The sequence below is a fragment of the Phyllostomus hastatus genome, unplaced genomic scaffold (genome assembly GCF_019186645.2).
Source record: "Phyllostomus hastatus isolate PE091 unplaced genomic scaffold, TTU_PhHast_1.1 phas_scaffold_501, whole genome shotgun sequence".
Lineage (NCBI taxonomy): Eukaryota > Metazoa > Chordata > Mammalia > Chiroptera > Phyllostomidae > Phyllostomus > Phyllostomus hastatus.
In genome coordinates, this window is record NW_025334033.1 from 32,275,146 (window position 1) to 32,292,254 (window position 17,109).

The window sequence follows — 17,109 nt, forward strand, 5'->3', positions numbered from 1 at the left end:
CTCTGTCTCTCTCCCTTCTTTGCTCTCTAAAATCAATAAACATTCCCTTGGGTGAGGATGAAAACAAAGAAATAAAATAAAAACTAAAGGTATGTTTAAAACATGCTTCATTCAAAAACAGAATTTAAGTCTGAGAGGACAAGCTAATCTGGTCTGAGGCTCACACATACACAGACACACAAAGACACACCTTTACAAGATGTGCAGCCACAGAAAAACTCATGAAGCAAGATGCCCAGTAGCACAATTCAGGATCCATTAAAAGGGCCTTAAAGACAATCATTTGAAACCTGCTCACTGCAAATGGGGAAACTGAAGCCCAAAAAGGGACAGAGGCTTGTCCAAGGTCACAGAGCGAAATGGAGGCCTGGGGACTCCAGGCGCAGTGCTCCTTCCACTGTCTGCGCACTTAGCACACAAGGCGAAGCAGAGCTCAGAGAGCCCGAGGCCCAAGGGGTGTGACCCTCCACTTCAGTGGGGAGCTTGGTCCAAGGGGTGGATTTTCCAGAAAGGGGCAGGGGGCAGGGGAGACAGGAAGTAGCTGTAACCTGTTCCTTCCGCACCTGGGAGCAGCCACAGAGTCTACGTCCCAGGGACCAAGTGTCTCTTTGTCCTCTGTGTCCCTCCTACTCTTATCTCTGTGTCCAATGAGTGGCAGGGGCCCAGGCCCAGCACTTTCCAGACCTGGGAAATGGAAACCTGGGAGATAGGGAGAGGGGTGGCCAAGCAACACCGCCCTCACCACCTCGGCCGACTTCTGGGCCACTCCAGAGGGAGCCAGGTGTAACTGACAACCGGGCCAGAGCAGCCAGCAGCCTCTCCCAGTCGAGGAGGGCACATGTGGGGTGTGGCTGCGGGTACCCGGTTTTGTTTTGTTTTTTCTTCCCTGTGCTCCACCCTGTGCATTCTTCTGAAGGTCATGCTCAGGGGCCTGGCGCTCCTTGAGACCTCAGGCTCCGGACCCTGGGCTCCAGGAAGTGCGGGTAAGCATGAAGCGCGCAGAGGGGTACGAGGTGAGGGGGGATAGCACCCCCTGGGCGCCGGGCTTTCGTCTCGCCTCAGCCTGGCGAGTGGTAGGGCGAAACTTTGGAGGTCACAGAGTCCAGTGTCGGCGGGTTCTTAAGTGGGACCCTGGAGACGGGAGGGTGCCCCCCGCCAGCGGCTCCTCCCACGGCCTCCCCGCCCCGCCCCGCCCCGCCCCCGCCCGGCGCGCGGCAGGAGATCGCGGGCGGGCGGGCGGGACCGGAGGGGTAGCGCTCGGACCGGCCGGGCCAGGTGCAGCGCCCGCGTGTCTAGGGGCCGCTACGCCCAGAGGAGCTCCCGGGTCCACGCGCCCTCTCAGCTGGACGCCCATGACCCTCGGAACGCAGGTAACCGAGGGCGGGACTCCTCGCCAGTGCCGCCGCATGTCCCGGTGCGCGTCCTCCCTGTTCCCCATCCACGGGCACCCAACTCCGTGGCCTCCCGCAGGCTCCCTGGAGCCCGCGGCGGCTCCGAGGGCAGGTCTTGGAAAGTTCCCGCCTGACGGCTGTGCTGTGCGTGGGGCGGCAGGGAAATGTAGCCTGGTTCCTCGCACGCCCTCCACCCGTCTCCTGTTGCGTGGAGCTGCGTGGAGCTCGGTGGGGCGGCTGCCGCGGAGTGCACAGGGTCTCCGCTGAAATCGGTTGAGTTCTGCCTTCTCACTTTCCCATCGCTCACTCTTCTGAGCCTTTGCTGCCCTCCCCGTACTACCGATCCCTGGAAAAAATTTTAGGATGGGGACTGCAGAGTTGGTGATGTCTTAAGGGATGTTTACATTTGCGCTTCCCGCCTCCTGGGGCCAAATACGCGCTAGGACACCGGGGCTGAGCGAGCAGGGGTGAGGGTGAGGTGGCTGCCGTAGCTCAGGGGGGTCCGTCTGGGTGCTGTTGAAGTGGGTGCCCAGCCTAGGGGTGTCCTGGCTTCTGTCCTGTCTTGTGGCAGGCCACAGCCCTAGATCGGCATCCTTGGCTCCCCCAGTACCCAGGGACAGGAGCGCAGGACTAAGGGTGGCCTGCAGCAGAGCAGCGGTGGAGACCCAGCGCTCAGTAATCCTTGCTGGCATGAGCAGAATGGGCTTCCTCCAGCGCAGCGTGGAAGGAGACTCATGGTAGAGCTGGTGGTGAAAAGTGCCCCTTTCCACCCAGAACCAGAGAGAACAGGTGGGGGAGGTCTGTGGGTCAGAGAGGAACTAGCACAAAACACATCTCTCATTCATTTTACCCCCGCAAGAAACCAGCGTCCTAAGCAGGTCTTATTCTACTGGCAGAAGAGGAAAAAAGGAGGCTCACAGAAGTTCAGCAGCTTGCTCATGAAAAGTGGTGCAGGTGGGCCACAAACCACAGTCTCTACAGCCAGATGGTGGCTCCTGGGCATTTTTGCTGGACTCCCAGTTCAGTGGGGGTTTGTTTCTTCTCCCTCTCCTGTGAGGTTCCTCCCCTGGAAGGGGTAGGCCAGGAAAGGGGACCTCCAAGAAGAAATAAAATCTGGTCAGGAAGCGCTCCTCCAGGAGAGAGCCTGCTCCTTGCTAAGAGCTGCAGGAGGGCCGGGCCCCATTTTGTTTCCGGTGGAGCCAGAGTACCTGGAACAAAGGTGCTCAACAAGAACCGAATGAATTAACCTGAAACAGCAGCAGTTCTTTCCCAGCTGGTGGCTCTCTGCCCTTGGTGAGCGGAAGAAAGGGCACTCTGAAAAGCTGGACCAGAAAGGGGCCACCACCACCAAAGGCCTTTGACCTTCTTACCTACTGGAGGCAATGTGGCACTTTTCTAGCCGGTGAGCATATCCACAGGCCGATGTAGTTTTCCAGACAGACGGGCTTTTGCTTTCTCTCACCCACGACTTGTCAGGCCAGGGGGGAGGAAAGGGGGGCGGGCTGCATGCCCAGCCTGGCCTGCCCTGGCTTGGAGGCGGAGGACCCTTGTCCCACCTACAGCCACGCCTTACCCATCCCTCCAGAAAATCTTACTTGGTGATCTTTGTTGCCTCCTCCCTCTTGTTACCATTCCCTGGGGCAACCATGGACTGAGGGAAAAGAACTTGCTTTTCTGGGCCTTCATTTCCTCACCTGTAAAATGGGGACAACAGAACCCACATGGTTTTATGGGACAGTGAGCGGCCCGAAGGGCTCTGTAAGCATCAGAGCAAACCATAGTCACCCCCTCATGTATATCCGTGTCAGCCTGACCTGCCCAGGTGGGCTGTGCATTCCTCTGGGAAGTGACCCTGCATCTTAGACTCCCTCAGGGAGCTGGCCTCATCTTGAGCACACAGTAGGTTCACAGGAAGTATTTATGGATCAAAAACAGTCTCTACAGGATGAGAAATTGCTAAAATTGGTAGAACAAGGGAGAGTTTTTAATCCTTCTTCCCCCTCCCCATGACAGGCTCCCACACATAGAGGGACAGGAGGGGTGTGAGAGCCCCTCGAGATTACAATGGTCATTGTCTTCCTGTTTACCCAAAGTCAGGGTCCGATGAGCTGGCTATGGAGGAGGGCCCTGGAAGGTTTTCTGCGGCTGTGCTCTGAAAACTGAGGCCCTGCGAGGAACCCATAATCCCCTGGACTCCTCAGCGGAGCCCAGTAGCTGTTTTGGCCCAAGGACACATCAGGGCACCAGTGTTGGTCAGTTCTGTTCCCTAGAGGAGTAGAGGAGGCCATTGTGAGCCGCACCAACATGCTCCCCACCCAGCAGCTGTCCCTGCTGAGCCTCCCACTGCTGGTTCCCAGGTCTTACCTAGAGCTTTAGACTCAGAATTGCTCAGCCGGAATCAGCCTTAAAGGTTATATCCTACACCCCCCCCCCCCCTTATTTTCCATAGTACATATTGCCATGTAACGTCTGCACATTTGACTTTTTAAAAAACCTTGTTTATTGTCTGTCATCCCTGTGAGAACATCAGCCCTACGAGGGCAGGGCTTCTGTCTGTTTTATTCACTGCTCTAGCTCCAGGGACCCGAGCAGTGCCTGGTGTGTGCACTGGGTGCCTGGTTCCACGTAATGAATAGACCACCCATCCATCAAGGCCACCCATCAAGGTCACCCATCCTCATGGTACAGATGGGAGACTGTGGCCCAAAGAGGAGGAGTGATCTGCTGGAAGCAACACTGGAGCTTTTCTTGACTGGACTCCAACTAATTCAAAGCTGGGCCTCTGTCCCCTGCATGAGGTTGCTAGGGGTACCTCAAGGCAGCTGCCTCACCCAAAGGTGCTACTCCTAGGCTGAACGGACAGCCACCTCCACAGGGTGGTTTGAGAGAGCCTGGGAAGAGTGCTCTGGGTCAGACCCTCCTTCTGAAAAGAACCCTCCCAATGCTGCCCTCCAAGAGTGGGCAGTTCCTCCGTTAGGGTGAAAAACTGCACCCTCTCCAGGCCTCCTTTTAAAGTTCCCCAGGGCACTGGGGAACCCAGGGAGACCAAAGCCAAGTCCCCGCTGTCCTGGGGAGGAGGGTGGAGCTTCAGATCACCTGGCCCAGAGAGAGCAAACCTGTCTGAGAAGATGCAACCAGACATGTGGGCCAGGAGAAGTGAGGACATTATTTTCCCCCAGGCCCTGGGAAGGCTTGGGGCTGAGGCCCCACTTAGGAATCTGATAAGGTGGTTTCCTTGGGTCCTGCAAGAGCTTGGGTTTCTGAGACACTGTGTATAGAGGCAAGCAGGATGGAGAAGCCCAAGTGCGGGGTGTGGAGGTGGAAGTCCAAGACTTATGTCTGGGTAGGAGCTGGAGCTTTCTATGGGATAGAAATACAGGAGACACATCCACACACACCAAGCAACTTCAACCCCTCTCCCCCCTCATTCTTTCCCCGCCATTGTTTCAGCAAAGGAACAGGATCCGAGTTCTAAAGTGAAACTGTGGGGCCGTTTGGAGTTGATTGGAGGGGAAGAGGCTGGTGGCAAGGAGACTCCCCAAGGATGCTATTGTAGGAGGAGAGATGACAGACGGGGTCCCTGGAGGCACCTCTCCTCCTCCACTCCCAGGAAGTATAGACCCTGTCTTCTTTCCTGATTGCTTGGGGAGCTACATTATTAATGAGGTTAATAAACATCCCACATCTGTGAGCTGGGTGTTAGGCCCTGTTCTGAGGCCTTTACATGCATTAGTTAATCCTTACAATTACTCCACGAGGTTGAAACTGTATCATCTCCATTTCACAGATGGGGAAACTGAGCCTCAGAAAGGTGGCATAACTTTGCCCAAGATGACAGCTGTAGGGACAGGGGGCACCAGAATTAGCCCAAACAGTCTGGCTCCAGACCCTGCAGCCTTAGCTTCCACGCCATGCTGCCTCAGTCAGCCAGGTAGGCCACGCCCATGGGACAGAGAGCCTGGAGGCCAGGGTGGTGGGCTCACGCCTCACAGGGGAAGCAAATCCCGGCAAGCCCACACCTTACATCCATGGGAGCTTCGGTTTTTCCCAAGCCCTGCTGTTGACCCCTACATCCTTTTCCATCGTTACTGTGGCTTGCCAAATTAAGAATTGGGATGCACCTGAGACTTGGTTTTGGGGAAGAGACTCCAGAAGTTGGGACTTGAAGGGTTTGTAGGAGTTTATCAGCTTGTTGGGAAAATTGTAGAGGAAAGGAAAAGGGTAGGTGGAGGGAACAATAATGATTCTTAGCCTGAAGAAATGAATTCGTAATGGTGACTCCTTCTGTCTCTGAAGCCACTTTAGGTCCCCTCCCCCACTCCCCACTGTCCTGAGTTCCCTTCCCCTGAAGAGGGGGAGGCCTTGGCCTGAGATGTAGCTCATGCATTTCTGCCCCTGACCTTCTCTTTATCACCGCCATCACGACAAGCCTGGTGGCTCTCAGCAGCAGTGGATGGAAAAGTACAGCTGTTGTGACATGATGTGAGTCAGTCCTTCACAAATAATGGGGTTGCACTGTCAGCTTTGATGCCTGGCCCTGTGCCCTGGTGTTGGCTCCTGGGGAAAAGGACAAGGGTGACACGAGATGTTATTTGGAAATTATGCGGGATGGCAGTGAGGAGCCAACAGGTGTAAGAGATACAGTCATTTCTGGCCTCTGGGAAAAAAGATGGTGCTCGCCAAGCAGTGATCTAAGGCACAATTCCCACCGTGCCCTGTTCTCTGACCACGGTTTATCTCATAGGGTTGTGCTTACTTCTGGTTTTGACACCAGGCTGGGATCACCCCTAGCATGTTCGGTGCAGGCTTGAGTGGCAATTTTTGCCTAAAACTCAAACAGGCATTTTTTTTTTAAATCCTCACCTGAGGACATTTTTTCATTGCTTTAGAGAGAGGAAAGGGGAGAGGAAGGGAAAGAGAAACGATGTTGTGAGAGAGAAGCATCGATTGGTTGCCTCCCATCACATCCAAACCAGGGACAACACAATGCTCCAGTTACAACACAATGCTCCTACCAACCGAGTCATATCCACCAGGGCTCAGACAGGCATCTGCCTGGACACACTGTAGCCCCCAAAGACACTCTTTCTCTGGTTGTGTGGGAGCCCCAGAGGCCCAGAGCCTAGCTAGCCATCATGGGCCTCTAGGTTCCGTGGTCCCAAATCCAGCCACTTGACCAGCTTGCCACCAGTCTGAGTTGGTTACTCTTTTTTTTTTTAAATCCTCACCCAAGGATATGTTTATTGATTTGAGAGAGGAAGGGAGGAGTGAGAGAAATATCAAAATGAGAGAGAAACATCAATTGGTAGCCTCCTGTACACATCCCAAGGGGGGACCAAACCCGCAACCTAGGCATGTGTCCCAACAGGCATCAAACCTGTAACCCACCGAGCCACTGGACCAGGGCTCACTGCACTCTCGGGAGCTGACGGCTGGTGTGGCTGATTGGGAGCCTGGGATTCTAATTCTGACACTAACGCACAGTTGACTTTGGCTCTGACCCTTCCCAGGCCTCAGTTTTCTCATCTGTGGAAGAGGCAGCCTGGCTTGGATCAGGGACCACTGCCGTGCAGGACTGGGTGGGGCTTTGCCTTGGGGGCCGGCCTGAGCGCTGCAGGGCCCTGAGCTGCATCCCCGCCTCTACTCACCAAGGGTCAGCAGCACCTCCTCTCCCTTCCTTCTTTATAACCAAAGCTGTCTCCAGACAATGCCAGATGTGCCCTGGGGGCAAAGTTGCCTCTGGTGGTAACCACTGGGTTAGGCAATGTCGGAATTCCCTCCCAAGAATTACTCTCAGGACCCAGGACACAGTTGTCTCTTTCCAGCCCTGTGTTGTAAATGCGGACTGTGTGTGACTGTGCGCAGGGGCTCCCAGAGCTTAGAGGGCGGGATGCGAGGAAAGGGAAGGCCGCAAGACCGAGCTCTCTGCTTTCCAGACCTTGGGTTACGTAAGAAGGTGGGGGGCAGGGGCAGCAGGCCTGTGGTCGGCCCACGCACTAAGGTCAGCAGCCTTCCAGCCAGTGACTAGTCAGCTCTGTGCGTTCAAAGGACGGGCTTCCCCACCGTCCTCCCCCTCACTGTCCCAGAAGGGGAGGGAGAGGACGGAGCATGGTGATGCTAGACTCAAGGGCTCCGCACGCCTGCCCCCACCCGGCCCTGGTTGTATTTTGTTTATTCCTCCCAAGTTAGCTGTTTATTATCTTTGTCCACGGAAGCCCCTTCTGACCCTATTGCTTAATGGAGGGATGAAGATGTATCTTTTCCACGCGTGGGAGGGATTTGTCCATGAGTCTTGGAAGTATTCAATAAATCACTGTTCTCGGGACAACAGGCTGTGAGATTTGGAGTAGTATTAACCCAAAAGGATTCATTTCGGTTATTCATTGTTATAGTCCCCATTGAAGGACTGTAGACTGCTCCAGACTGTGGGCTGGATGCTGAGGAAGGAACAGTGAGTTAGACATAGTCCCTGCCTGCAGAAACCTTCCGCCTGGAAGGACAAGATGTGAGTCCGTAATTGCCGTGTGCTGCGGCCATGTGCTGCGGCCGTGTGCAAGCGTATGCAGAGGAGGGCCGGGTCAGCCCCACCCAGGGCGCGATGCAGCGAACTGGGGGGATGTGTGAACGGGGTTTGGTGAGGTGGCGGTAGCATATAGAAGTTTTCCACACAAAGAAGCGGGTTTAGGTTTTGCTTCTGCCTTTTATTTTTATTGTGGTAAAATAGATATAACATAAAATATACGATTTTTATCATTTTAAAGTATACACTTCAGTGTTGTTAAGTACATTCACATCACTGTACAACCATCGCCACCACCCAACTGTGGAGCTCTTTCTACCCTACAAACCCGAAACTCTAAGCACTGACCCTGCATGCCCTCCCCCCGCTCCGGGTCCTGGCGACCAGCATTCTTCCTTCCCTCTCCGAGAATCTGACTGCTCTCGCTACCTCCTGTCAATAGAATCATCCCACGTGTGACCTTTAGTGTCGGGCTTCTTTCACTTAATGTCATGTTTTAAGGTTCATCTGTGTTGTAGTGTGTATCAGAATGTCCTTCCTTTTTAAGGCTGAATAGCGTTCCATGGTATGGGTAGACCACACTTTTTTTAAATTTTATTATATTTTTTTCATAGTTTATGCAATTACAGTTCCCACTTTTTTCCCTTTCCCCACCTCCACCCAGCCCCACCCTCTCCCCTCCCTCATTCAGTCCCCATGTCATTGTTCAGGAGTTGTGCGTAATTGTTCTTTGGTTAATCCCTTTACCATCTTTCATCCAGTCCCCCCCACCCCTTCATACATCTGTCGATGGACACTTGGGTTGCTTCCACCTTCTGGCTGTGTGAGCAGTGCTGCTATGAACACTTGTGTGCAAATACCTCTAGGAATCCCTGCTTTTATTCTTTTGGGCATGAAGCTAGAAGTAGGAACACTGGATCCTATCTGTTCAATTTTGGGGGAACCGCCATACTGTTGAGGAAGAAGTCTTTGAACTAGACTTTAAGGATGAACATGAGACCTCCAGGTATCTAAGTAGAGGAAAGGGGAGGGAAGAGAAAGGAGAAGGGCGTTAAGATGAGAGGAGGGAAGAGGAGATGAGAGGGGAGGGCCTAAAATCGGCATGAAGCTGGCGGCCCAGTGCTTGGGGCTGAAGCAGCGGTGTGACTGGTGATGAAGCCCCGGTGGGGGGCGAGGGGGGGTAGAATATGAAGAGTCTTGGACCAGGCTAGGGAACTTGGCCTCCACACTGTAGTCACTGAGAAGCACTGAAGGATTTTTTTAATCAGGAAGTTATACGTGCCATTTGCAACCTTAGGAGGACATAGCTGGGAGTGATGTCACAGGTGGACTGGGAGGGGAAGAGGCTTAAGGCAAGAACCAAGTGGGCAAAAACTGGGTAACAGTGAAGCCACATCACTAGGGTGGATGGAGGTAGCAGGTCTGAAGGGTGGATGTGCCACCCAAGGGTGTCCAGGTTTCTGGTTTGGCGGTAGGGTGAACATGGGTAGCATAACAGGAGGAGCAGCTGGTTTGACAAAATGATGAGGCAGTAGCTGGGGCCCACTTGATTTGGAGGGCCCCTGGATCCCCCTGGGGGGATGAGGGTTTGGGGGGTGTCTATACAGAGTTAAGTGCTGCAGTATAGGGAGAGAAGCTGGTCAAAGGCAAGGGTAAGGACTTCTGTTGGCCAGCAGAGGACCCTGTGGATCTGGAGGCCGGGACCCAGGGCGGGGCATCTGCTCAGGACAGGTTAATCCCTGCCTTGAGCATCTCACCTCAGCCCATACCCTTCCATTGCCAAGTTCAAGGTTCTAAGCTTCAGGCTAGTCATTGGGGGTGGAGAGAGAGAGAAACATGAGCCAGTGACTATAATTCATTTATTTACCCCTAAAGCTTAGAAAATGGAATTTGGCCAGTACCTTTGCAAAGCTAAATATTTAATCATGATCATGATAGGTGACATGCAAGAGAAATAGGGCATGTTATGAAGTGTGTCATGGGGACATGACTTAGTCTAGGCCAATGCTTCTCGCCTCTGCACTGTGGACATTTTGGGCCAGGTCATTCTTTGCTGCGAGGTGTCCAGTGTATTATTGGATGTTTAGCAACATCCTAGCTTCTACCCACCAGATGCTAGTAGCCACACACAGCTCCATACTAGCTGTGAAAATAAACAGTGACTCCAAACATTGTCAAATGTCCCCTGGGGGCAAAGTCACCCTCAATTGAGATCCATTGGTCTAGGAGGTCAGGAAAGGTTTCTGGAGGAAGTACTGTTAATCTGAGTTTTAGAAGACAGATAAGCAATAAGATAAGCAGATCTGGAGAGTGGAGAAGAGTGTTCGGGGTGGAGTATTCTGCGTGCAAAGGATCCGAGATAGGAAAGAGTATGAGGAAGACTGGTGAGGAGAGAGCGGAGTGGATGAAGAGGCACTCAGTAGGTGAGCAATGGTGGAGGGAGAAGAGCGGACGGACTAGAGACACTAAAAAACGAACACAGGTAAGGAGGCCTCCCAGGGGTGGAGGATGAAATGGGCTGGAAGCTGGTGAGTTACATTTTGATGATGTTGGGTTGGAGATCTCTGGAGACACCCAGGCAGGGCCCTGGGCTAAGACGCAAGATCTGGCTAGAGATGTAGATTTGGGAGTCGTATGTACATAGAAGGTGAATGAAACCCTGGGGTGGAGGAGCCAGGAAGCAAGTGTGGACCAAGGAGAGAAGAGGGGAAGCCTAGATGTGAGCTCCAGGAGAGTTCTGGAGAGTGAGGACGAGCCTGCAGAGACTGGAGTCTCATTCTCCCAGAGAATGAGCAGAGGAACCCAGGTTGTGTGGTGCCCTGGAAGAGTGTCCAAGGAAGAGGGCCTGGCCCGCTGTGATGTCTCGGGAGCTCTGGCTCCTCAAGTAAGATGAGGACTGGGAAGCAGCCGCTAGACTTACAGACCAGTAAACGCCGTGAGGGAGGGCAGACGGAGTTAGCTGAGGAATAGGGCGGGGAGAGGGAAGCTGGATGCCAGAAAGGGAAGTGGGTCCGGGAGGGTTTTGTTATTTTAATCTTGCATGTCTCCCTCCCTTCCCCACCACACACACCTTTTCTTTTTTTCCTTAGCAAAGAAATGTGCATGGTTCAGGATTCAAAAACAATAAGGATTTCAATGTGAAAATTCTTTACCCCCATTTCCCTTGGCCTCCCAATCCTACCCCCTCTTCAGAGGCAACTTCACCAGTTTCTTCCAGACTCTTCCAGAGCTACTTCATGTATGAATCAGTAAATATATGTGGAGTCTTGCCCCTCTAATGGCTGCACACTCCATGTAGTCTTTCCTGCTGCGTTCTTTTCCCCATTAGCTGTCTTGAGAAGCTTCCAGATCACTGCATTGCATCTTCATTCTTGTTTGCGACTATATAACATTCCACTACTACATGGAGTTCATATAATTTAACTCATCTCCTGTTTTTTGGACATCACAAACAACGTCCCATTGAATTACCTGTGCTTTAGTTATTTTGCAATACAGATAGCTGCATGTGGAATAAGGTCCTGGGAGTGGAATCAAGGGGCCAGGACTCTGGGAGTTTGTATTTTGAAAGACACCAGCAAGTGGCTGTCCATAGAGTTGCTAAGAATGTGTCCTTCCTGCCGTGTATGAGGATGCTCATTTTCCCACACCCTCTGACATACAGTGTTACCAGACTTACTGATGTTTGCCAATCTGGAAGACAAAAATAATTTCTAGATATAGTTTTGATTTGCATTTTTCTTCCTGGGAATCAGGTTGAACATGTTTTCATAGACATACGATCCATTTCTATTTCCTTTTCTATGAGCTATCTATGCATATGTTTTCTGTCATTTTCTATCAGGTTATTGGCCTTTATTTATTGAAAGGGAAGTGATCTTTACTCTTTTCTTTAGAATATAAATCGTAAGTAGTTTTCCCCCAGTTTGTCAAGGAGTTTTTTGCTGTTGCTAATTTTTTTTTTAAAGAATTGTGAGTGCTGGTGGGAGAGGTTCACTAGGTCCCTGCAGAAGCCTTGAGGTGCATTCCAGATATGGAAGTCAGGGAAACACCCCCGCTGTTGTAACAGGCAGGAGCAAGGGAAGAGGGTGCCGATGCCCCGGGGTTGGTGGCCACAGGTTGGGGGAGTGAAGGCTGAGAGTGGAGTTCGCCCAGGGGCAGGGTTATGTTAAGGAGGTATCAGAGAATTTGAGGGGCAGGAGAATTGCTCTATTGGCAAGAGAGTGATTGGATTAATGAACCCTCAAAGCTGAGCTAGTTAAAGGGAAGTGAGGGGGTGGGTGTTATGTGTTTGCTTTGCTTCTGTCTGTCTGTCTGTCACCCATTAATCATAGGGCCAAACTAACGGCCAGAGCTGTTTACACCTCCCTTGTGACCCAGAGTCTGTGCTCTGCACCACCTCCTTATCTCACGCTCACACGCCAAGCCAGTGCTTCCCCTGCTCTAAACCAACCCAAGGCAGGTACCAGACAACTAGGGACAGCTCCTGCACCCCCGGTGCCTGGGATTATTCAAAGGAGTCAGTCCTGAGCTGTTTAACCTGCCTGCCCTGTCTCTCCCATGGAAACCCAATAAAGGCTCTGGCCTGGGCCTTCCCTTCCCTCCTGCTTCTGCTTCTTAACTAAAACCTAGTGCCCCCCACCCCCACCTTGTGGCCCTGTATGATGTGATGCATTCCCTTCTGTTGAGAAACATACGTAAATAATTTCTTCTTTTAATGCATTTAGCTTCTCCAGATGTCACTCAGTCAATTCCAAGAACCAAAGTCTTGCAGGTACCACTGAGACATCAGCGACTCTTGGCAGGCACAGAGTATGAGGCCCAGTAAACCTCTGGTCTCAGCAAAACTCCTGAACTCTCACAGTGTGAGTGGTTGAATAAGCAGCTCTTGGGGCAGGCTTCCTGGAGGAGGCGGGCTGGAAACAAGGCAAGGCCTCAGTGGGGGATACAGGACCACAGACTAGAAGGCACAGGGGAGTGTGTTGGTAGGGGTGGTCAATGATCAGAACAGAATCTTTTTGGAGGGCAGCGGAGAGTTTGCCTGTTCTAATAACATTGGCCTAGATTCCAGGCCTATGTACTGTAAGTCAATAAGTCCACCAAAAGTTCATGAACGCATGTACACAATTGGCAATGACTCATGCTACCTTGTGATTTTTATTGTTGCCTGGAGAGTTATTTACCTTCCTGAGAGTGGAATTTGGGGGGAAATAATCTCACACTCAGCAAGTGCTTACCCATTTCTTACGATGTCTGGCTTGGGCCTGGTGCTGTGGGTCTCGCAGGTTTGTGGCGGGAAAGACACCAGGCAGTGATCCACCAATCCAGCCACAGGGGCCAGGGCAGAGGAGCAAGGGAGGCCAGCTGGGCTGTGGTTGGCAGAGAAGACTTCTTGAAAGGGGAGGAGCTGAAGCAGACAGTGGGACTGGAGAAGGTGGTGAAGGGGAGGGAAGGGGCCAGAAGGAAAGAAAAGAGGAAATGCGGTCGTGTGAGGAGGCCCCTTGTTTCAGGCATTCCACTGGCCAGGCGTCCCCGAGGGAGATCCAGCGTGGGGCCAGAGGGTGGTGATGGTCCCCCTGGGCCAACATATGCACCTCTAAGATGAAAAGGGAAAGGCGGTGGAGCACCTGTGGGCTCTGTCATAGTGGGGGGGGGGGGATCTCGGCTGGCTAGCAGCACGGCAGCCCCAGGGAGCAAGGACCCTGGAGCTAGATGGGAGGGGATGGACTCAGTGGCCTTGCTTCTCTCTGAGGGACTGTGAGGCTTTGAAAACTTCCACTGGGGGGTTGTCACCTCCTGAAGGATCCCTCCATTGCCCCCAGGGCCGGGAACAAGTCTTTCTTCAGATCAGGGCTCAGTAGTGCTTCTCTCAGGGAGTCCTCGCGAAAGGGGGTTGGGGGAGCAGCAGGTGAGAGGGGAGGAAGTCCATTTCTGAACTATGGGACCTCAACAGTTTATTTCTTGAATGCTTTTGGTACACATCCTCTCTAGAACCTGACCAATTTTTTTTTTTAAATGTAAGTGATTTTAAAAAAAGGAAATTGTGTGGAGGATGAAAATCTGGCTTACCCAAGAGGCTGAGGGGAGGAGGCAGAGGAAGGGAAAGTGGCTGGCTCTACGGCCTCCTCCTTCCTAGTCTGGGTGAGTTCAGTATTCGCTGTCCTCCCAGGGACAGTTCCTCCAAGTCCCACAGGTGCCCTTCGAATGGAATGTTGCTTTTCAAGACTGGAGGCTCCAGGACTTGCCCCGGGCCCAGCTATCGTGGGATCCCGAACCAGCCGCCCCGATGTCTCTGGGCCTGGGTTTCACACCTGGCTACTCTCCTGGAAGCATCAGCTTTGTCTTTTAGGTGGTGCCTTTTAGGCTCCTCCAAACGATCAAGTCATCAAGTCATTGCTTGTCATCCTCAAGATTGCCTTCAGGGCCTGAAGAGAGCAGGAGTCTGAGGAAGCTAGTTCCAGGAGCCAAGCTCTCGCAGGTCCCGGTGGGCGGAGCCTCTGGCTGGGCCGCGCCCAGCCTGCCTGGGTGTGCTGCCAACACCCTTGTTATCGGAAAGCCTCAGATTTGACTTTCAAAGGGAAAGCCCCTCTCCTGAGAAAGTGGGCCTTTATCCCACTAAAGACAGCCCTGCTCGGGCTCCCGTTTGTCGTCCCAGTGTGCTACTGGAGCGGGGAGGGCGGAGCTGACCTGTGTTTCTGGGGGGTTGAACGATTGCTGCTCTGAGTTTCACACTGCTGGTCATGCGCAGTCGTGCCTTCAGCGCTGCTTATGAGTGCCTGAGGGTGCGGGGCAGGTATTGCCACCTCCATTTTATCATGCTGGGATGGGGAAACTGAGGCACAGGAAAGTCGTGCAGCTTGTGCACTCCCTTGGGCCTCTCAGGGACTGCTCGGTCAGACTTGAGCCAGGTCTTCGGACTCCCGGCCCAGTGCTCTCCTCCCACAAGCTGTGTATGATGTGCCCTAACACAGCTGGGTTCTCTGCCCCTCCTCTTCCCCCCTCCTGTTTTGATTTACTGCCCAAAGTGCCAGCGGCCACCAATTAGTGTGGAAATGAATTCACTTTGCTCAGGGAGGAAGATCTGGGCCTCCGTATAAAAAATGAGAGGAAAAGAACTTCCTCTAATAATTTCAGGGAATCCTCATGACATCTCCCTTCTGCCCAAAGTACCAGTATGTTCCTGAGGCCCTTCCTTGAAGGCCCAAAGAAATGAATCTGTAATGGTGAAATTTGCAGCTTCGGGGTGGGGGGGTGCCCCTGATTCACACTGCTGAGGTGACCACCTTCCCACCTCCTGGTACAGATGCCAAGCCCAGTGGGATGTTCCTGAGCTAGGAAGAAGACACCTATGTCCAAGCACATGTCCACCTTCCCGGTGCTTCCTAACGCAGTGCTCTGTGGTACACCACAGGGACACCTCTTTGGGAGGGGTGTTTTAAGCAGGAAAAATTTGTTTTTTCCTTCTCATATAAAGGCTTGGCTTTCCCTCCCTGGGTGAAAGTGAATCATTTTCCACAATAGCCAGTGCCCATTGGGGCTTTGGGGGGCAGGAAGGTAGGACCAAGATAGCTTCAGCTAGAATCCCCACCCCCACCCATGGTACTGCCTCTGGAGCTAGCCCTCTTGGGTTCTGGGTGGACCCCAGGGCAGTGGGGGCGAGGCCAGCCTGGAGCCCCAGGCGCACGGAGGGCAGGCAGGGGTTACTGCTTCCACCTTCCCAAGCTCTGCCTGCACATTCTTGGGAATGATTTCGAGGAACCCATTATTCCCATTCTTCATGGGTTTTTGAATAATGTATTTGCCTCAGCCCTTTAAAAATGCCTGTGCTTAATAATGCTAGAATAATGACCTTGTGTCACATTTCAGCCACGGGGGCTGTTAATCCACCGCTGCATTCAAATGTGAAATGTGTTTCTTGTGACATTAGGTTAGCAGGAAAAATGCCATCCTAGTGAGGAGGAAGGATAATCAGTTTGCGGTCTACCTTGTAGCCTGTGCAGTTTTGAGAAGGGTCCTTCCTCTTGACATCATAGGGGCAGGTGCCCTGTTGAACACCTGCTGTGCCCCCAGCCCTCCATGGCTCTTGCTAATGCTCAAAACAGACCAGAGAGGTAGTCACTCTGGGGATTATAAACATGCTCACCCAGAGGCATCTTGTGAGAATTCAGTGGAGCATAAAATGCCCATACAGGGCTTGGAATGGACTAAATGCGCTATAAGTGGGATTTCAAATCAACACCATCGTCTGCACTTTGCAGCAGAGGAAAGTGAGGCCTGCAGAGACTTTGGGACTCAAAGCCAGGTTCCCCTCCCTCCAGGGCCCAGACTCACACATCCCCAATGGGAATGGCTGTGTGGTGGAGAGGCTCCACCTGTCTGAGCTCCTCGTTGGCTGTGCGGCCATTTGCCAGTCAACCTTGTTCCCACCTGGGCCTTATGTCCTTCTCTGAAGTGTCCTCTACTTTGAAAGTTTGGGCATATGCCGGTCCCCTGCCTGGTCCATGTGACCTTCTTCCTTCTGCCCTGACCATTTCCCCCTCACCTGCAGGGTGTGTTTTTTGGGTAATAATTATGTGAAATGGCTCACCCAGCAATTTGATCACTTATCAATCCCCCTAGTCCTGCTGGGGGGAAGTTCAGGGTTAATGATTGCCAAGGAGAGCCTCTGAGGAATGTCAGTCCTCAGAAGAGGGAGGTGGCCCTGAACACCCTGCCCTGGAGGAGAGACCCCCCAGGAGGCATGGTGTCCTGGCTGACTCCCTGTGCCCCTCCCATCTCTTGTCTCTCTGAGTTCAAGTTCAATGCCAGTAGGCTTTCCTGTTCATTCACACACTGACAGCCCGCTTCCCTGCTCTGGGCCTCTTTTCTAAAAGTCTTCTCCCTGGGGGCATCTTTCCCTCTACTCTGCCAAAGCAAGTCCGCCCCACCTTTTGGGGTCCACCTCAAGTGCCGTCTCTTCCAAAAGCCTTCCCTGACTACCTCAACATCCTTGCTGGGTCCCTTCTCTGAACTCCTCCAGCCTACTGGGCAAGGTTTTGAGTACTCCCTAGCATGTAAGGCATTCTGATTGGTCCCTGGGACCCCACAATGAGCAAGGTGCCAGCCTGTAGTCCAGCAGGGGGATAGACGTGCTCCAGGGGCACGTGTGCAGCCTGACGTGTGGCGGGGTGCTGTAGGAGTTCCCGGTGACCCAGGGGT

The 17,109-nt window shown here is 52.9% G+C and overlaps 1 protein-coding gene across 3 annotated transcripts in view; it reads left to right on the forward strand.

Moving 5' to 3' along the window:
- Positions 1–823: 823 nt before the first annotated feature.
- Positions 824–17,109, forward strand: part of PAQR5 (progestin and adipoQ receptor family member 5) — a 69,935-nt gene continuing 53,649 nt past the window's right edge. Inside the window, exon 1 of one of the 3 annotated variants that reach the window (XM_045823528.1) lies at positions 824–983. The gene's annotated coding sequence lies outside the window, so the exon portion shown is untranslated. Of the gene's footprint in view, positions 984–1,236; positions 1,371–10,371; positions 10,394–17,109 lie in introns of those variants that run through there. The other 2 variants (XM_045823527.1, XM_045823529.1) reach the window with 2 other exon arrangements.